Here is a 6,000-nt window from a genome sequence, read left to right on the forward strand (position 1 = left end):
TGCCACATTGAAAGACAGGACCCTGGAAAAAAAAAATGTATTTTATTTTTTTGAATAATGATAATGCATTTAGCCACCGGGCCGGACTAAATTGGTCGTCGGGGCGGTACCGGTACTGCTCTAGAGGGATCCCATAAATCACTCCTCTAATCTTTTTATTTTCTGCCAGCACTTTTTTCTCCAACACAGTTTTTTTACAGATATTATCCACATTTAAAGCCTTATTCATTTGTTCTTTGTTTTTATAAACTACCAATAGGTTTCCATCTCGCAAAATCTTTACCATTTCGACACATCCAATTTTATTTTTTATTTCTCTTGACACCACAATGGGGCTGATGTTATCCTGTTCCTGCTCATTTTTAAGTTTTAATATTATTTTAAATTCCTCCCTCACAAGTTTCCTCCTAACTATCCTTTCTTCATCCGAACTACTTCCTTCCAGTTCTCGTTTACTGCCTTGACTTCTCTTTCCTTCATCTGTTTCATTTCTTCCACGTCCTCTCCCTCTTCCTCTCCCCACTGGCAACTACCCTTCAAAATCCATACCTTCCTCAATTTCTACCTCCATTTCCACCAGAACCATTCACATACCAGTTTATGCCAAAATCCGCCTTTTCCAAATCCTATATTTTTTTACGTTTTGTTTTTCCTGCGCCGCTCCAAATCCAACCGATTCACCAACTCCTCTTCCGTCAACCTTCCTTCCTCCGAGGCACTGAGGTGCAGGATCACAGCCTTTAAATAGGACACAGGTGAATATTGATTACATCAGACTCTGGAAGCCACACCCACATCCTGGAGAAGGTGGAGCCTAGCACAGGACAAATAATTAGCACAAACACAAACATCTACCTTGGAGATGTAACAATAGAAACACAAACTTGTGGAAATTATTGCAAAAAACGATTAATAGGGTCATAAAAATAGGCTAAAACCACTGAATAGTTCATGCTTTTCTACTTTAATCAGTAAAATACACATTATAGAACAGCAAGTCTGAATCCATGTCTAAGGCTTTTTGATGCTGGATACCACTTTTTCGCCATTATAGCCTACAGTATATGACTTGAGGAGGGATAATGATAAAAACAAGGGATATGAATACTTCAAAAGCATGCTCTCCTGACCTCTTGTGGTGAAGGTAGAAAACACTTTAGAAATCACACTTTTATGTGTTTGCCATATTTGTGTCCACCTCCTAATAAAGTAAACAGACATCAAAGCCTGGAGTTCCTCAGATAATGTACAGCCTCAAAGATAAATTTAACAGCTGAAAGTGGGTTCTGCAAATGGGGATTATTCCACTGTAGCTGTGCACACTCTTTCTTAGGTTCAAACTTGTTTCATCCCCTACATATACAGTTAGAAAGAAAGGAAAAATTAATTTGTGTCTGTTGCGTGGAGGTGGATATTCACCCTCCAATCATGGAGCATTGTGCATGCGTGTGTGTGTATGTGTGTGTGTGCTTAATGCGTGGCTATGACCTTGCCTGCAGAGGTTTTGTGTTAGAGTTAAGATATGGCTGTGTTTTTTTCCTCTGCTCTGCTCCAGGATGAATATCTTTCATGAGTTTCAGGGACGCTCACTTCAGCTTGTGAGTCAGAACAAAAAAACAGGGTTACCACGGCAACTTGAAGGCCAGTACTGCTGAGGTAAAACGAAGTGGCTACAGATACTGCGATGCTTGTTATTTGATGTCTTTTGTCTAGTTTCCTGAGTAGATAATTTATTGATCAGATGCAACAAAGGTTCCGGAGCACCACAGAGAAGTCAGTAAAAGGATGTTAGGTGTAGGGGAAGTGACATCTAGATAAAAGTTCTGACGGATGATTCAGTTTGACTTGTCTAGGTCCCATCCAAAGGGCAATATAGTGAAAAAAGCAGCAGGCCGACTCACTTGTAATCTTTCAATGTTTTTTTTTTCCAGTTGTACCCATTCTTTCTGGCTGCTCAATTTCGTTTTATACACAGTGACTTTGTATTTGAGGACCAACAAATACAAGAGTTGTTGGTGGAAAATCAGAAATATCTGTGTGTTGTGCAGGTTTTTCATGAAGACTTACTGAAACTGCATCAGTATAGAAAGTGTATTGGTCGGTCCTCGGACATGACCGTACTGTACATAGCGTGCTTATAAAATGGAAGACCAAACCACAAAAGCAATGTGAAGTAAAAGAAAAATCTAATAAATTGAAACTACCTGAATGTTGTGTATTTTAGATCAGCACATGACCCATAATCAGAGATTCCTTTGATCCTGTACTGGCATTCTATAAACAAAAACAACATTTACCTCACTCTGATTATTTTTGAATTCACTGCTTTCATTCTTCTGAGAAAGGCAAAGACTATTTGAAAGACTTGATTGCTGCTTTAGGTTACAACATTCAATATTCTACAGTTCTGTCTTTTTTCTCTCTTTTTGCTCATCTCTCCTGTTCATTTTTGAAATACTGATCATTACCACCATGTGGGACTGATTCAAACTCAAGTTTCCTTTGAGGATGGAGAACTTGTGTTTCACCTCTGTGAACTTATCTCTTCTGTCAATATAGATAATTTAGCCTCAAATGGGGCATAGAATGCTGTCATTTTTGTATTAAGTCTCAATCCGATAGGCTTGCATAAGGTTTAGTCAGGAGTGGCATGTGGTGTAAAACTTCAACTAAATTTACCATGCGAGCATGGCTTTACATTATGTCCATATCTGATTGTCTATGCCCAGGTTAAAAAAGACCATTTGTCACGATCCCCAGGTTTAATAGTTTAGGTTCCTGTGGATCATGCAGCTTTCTGTTTTTCACCTTTTAGTTTAATATTCTGATTCCGTTCTATCCTACCGTCATTTAGTATGCGGTTCTTTAAGATTTAGTTAATTACTCTTGTTCAGTTAGATCCTTATCCCCCTGCCTGCCTGCTTAGTTTAGTTACTAAGTTTATCTTGATACTTTGGTAGGTTCTGTTTTCCTGTTGTCCCGGTCATATCATTGCTCAATCTCTCAACTTCAGCCTGATTAACCTTATATATTTTACCTGTGCTAATTGCTTCACCTGCCTTCCTCTCTGTCTCCTCTCATATTTATTCTGCCAGTTCCACTCTCTCATATACAGGTTGGAAAGGCAGAGAGAGAGAGAGAAAGATGAGAAGGATGTTCAAGGGTTAGTGTGATTAGGGAATGAGATAGAAATGTACTGACAGTTGCAAGGAAGATGGAAAGAGGAAAATGAGACAGAACAAAGAGTAGAAGAATTGACCGTTCTGGATCAGGCAGTAGCAAAGGATAAAGAAAGGAAGGCACTGAAATAATGAAGAGTGGAAAGGCAGTTGGTCCTAAATACCTTTGGAGGTTTGGAAATGGTCAGGAGAGACAGTAGTTGAGTTTTTGGCTAGGCTGTTAATTGACACCATAGAGAGCAAGAAGATGCCTGAGTAATAGAGAAGTGTGCTGGTACCAATTTTCAAGAGCAAGGGAGATGTGCTGAGTTGTGGCAACCACAGAGGAATAATGCTCTGTCTTCTCAAACCCCCAGTCAGTGATGGCAGATGGCCGTTCACACCGTGCCTGGTTCTGCTATAGGGATTTCTTGCTGTTAAAGGTATATAGCCACATTATATTCTTAACAAAAGACCAAACCCGATTGAACATGATAAAATAAGGTTACATATACCAAGACTCCATCCTGATAATGTTTTGATGGTCCTTTTTGTGAATAAATATTTCCCCAGCGCCGGGAGCAATTAGCATATATTAACATGTGGTGCCACCTAGCAACAGTATTGCAGAACTATCATAATGCCGGTTTGCTTAATAAATCAAAATTACATAACGCTGGACCGAACCTGACCCTCTGAAATGCCTTGCAGTAAAGTGGCAGCTCGGCGTGAACAAAGACCAACCGTTATTAATTAAATAATATGATCTAATTAAATAATATGATCTAACAGCATCTTTAAGAGCCTCAAATCAGTGACTTCTCCTGCATTGTTTACATTTTAATTGTTTACTTTAAATCACTGCTGCACCTTATACTGTAATTTAATTTTACTGCAATCTACAAGCTGTATGCACGAAATTTCGTTCTGTATGCACTCTGTGCATACAAAATGACAAATAAAGTTGTCTAAGTCTAACATTTACTGATGTCAGTACACTTTGCGGTCATATCTGAGCAATCGGCAGGTTTAGCGTCTGCTTCAGTGAACACCTTACCTGACTCCGCCAGATAGATTTGCTCCGCATATCCATCTGGAAACCTTCCGTTGAAGTAATTTTGGGAAGGGGCGAAAATACTGGTTAGCTGATTGGCCTATGTTGGTGATAGACGGGCCAAATAAACCAATCAGATTCGTTGTCGCTCTGTTACGAGCGACAACGAAAACACAACCACAAGCCAAGCTACTCTTGCTGCTGCAGGTAAAGGCTCGTTAGCTCAGCAAAGAAATACTCTGTAATTCCGATAAAACTTGCTCGATAGCCACGCTAACGCTAGTTTCATCGGCTGAAGCCGCCATGTTCTCTAGACTGAACTGTCGCTCCTCGTTGTGTCACACCTCAACCCGCCTCAAAGCCAACGCTGATTGGACGTTCGTTTGGTGAACGGCTCCAAATTTTCTTTAACGGAGGGTAGCCAGACTGATCTGCGAGTGAAACCTTGAAAGCTCGCGAGATCAGGATGGTCTCACGAGGCTAGTGAACACCAACAGTCATACTGCATTTCCAGTAACATTCTAGTCTTCTCCCTCTTGGAATCATATATATTTTTTAATTTCTTTTTCACTAGATGTTGGAACATTTTTCGTTGTTTCGCTTGGAGATGTTAATAGCTGTTTTAACCAGTCGTGCACATGTGCAGTACATACTTCCATTAAAATTGTAAATAAACACGAAAGGCTTTATTTACTAACAAATTGAGTAAACACAAAGCATAAAACACCAAAATAACAACTAATATGTTAGCAGGATGTAATAATCTTTCATAAAAAAACTTTATGCAACCAGAGTGACTCAATGATATTTAAGTAAAAAAAAAAGTCAAATAACATGGTCGCTTCATATATTCTCAGTATGAGTGATGGCTGCTAAGCCATCGACAATGCAGATGACTATCCACTCTGGCTTCACACTCTTTCAGGAGGAGTGAGTGCTGCTTGTCAAGACTTGGTGTAATCTCCATTTTATTCCAACTGTTTTTTTACTCGCTTTTATTAGTGTGAATGCAGTAGGCATTCACACTTATTGTGTTCCTCTGCTCTTCTCTTTGCTTCTTCTCCTATAATTTTTGTGCTATTTCTACTGTTCAACTTTTAGACTGTTCAGCTCATTCACGACATTACAGCTATATATTTTTATTCCAATATCTCTTATACATTTTGAAATAGTCACCTTTTTCTGCAAGAAAATTGCCATTGTAAATGAATGAACATCCCATAAAATTCAGCAAATTTCAGCTAAAACTTTCTGCTTATTCAGAGCTTACTACTTCCACATACATTTAACTAGAAACTCCATTCAACTTTTAAAAAATATTCACAAACCCTTCTGCTATCTTAAATGACTCCCGCTATTTCATATGTTTTCATATAGTACCTCTTTCAAATATTCTTGCACAAAATACATGTGTTATGGTTGCTAGGGGGCTCAGCTAGAGTGTACCCTTTAGCTTTTTTATTAAATTCTACTTCTCCGAAACAACTTCTCACACGTTCAATTTTCACTCTATCCACATAAAGTTTACATCAATACTTCAATCTGAAAAACCCACAGAGAAAGAAATTGTTTCTGGTGGTGGAGTGGAGATAGAAGAAGTTTGTTCAGTCCATATGATGATCTGTTTAGCAATAGAAGTCCCAGAGATACGAGAATTTTCGTCAGCCTCCAGTCCCCCCGACAGTACTTCACAACTCATGAATACCTGTTCAGATGTAAATGCACCATTAGCCCTGTCGTTGGAGAACCATTCCAGCCCCTTCAGTTTCGGTTTCAGCTCAAGCCTCT

General features: G+C 39.0%; 1 long non-coding RNA gene across 1 annotated transcript; it reads right to left on the reverse strand.

Annotated features, from left to right (window-relative positions):
- Positions 1 to 305: 305 nt before the first annotated feature.
- LOC118561181 lies at positions 306 to 6,000 on the reverse strand. Its single transcript, XR_004929843.1, has 2 exons — positions 5,918 to 6,000; positions 306 to 738 (listed from the first exon to the last, which is right to left on the reverse strand). It is a non-coding gene; the product is annotated as an uncharacterized LOC118561181 (long non-coding RNA).

The sequence above is a fragment of the Fundulus heteroclitus genome, unplaced genomic scaffold (assembly GCF_011125445.2).
Source record: "Fundulus heteroclitus isolate FHET01 unplaced genomic scaffold, MU-UCD_Fhet_4.1 scaffold_58, whole genome shotgun sequence".
NCBI lineage: Eukaryota > Metazoa > Chordata > Actinopteri > Cyprinodontiformes > Fundulidae > Fundulus > Fundulus heteroclitus.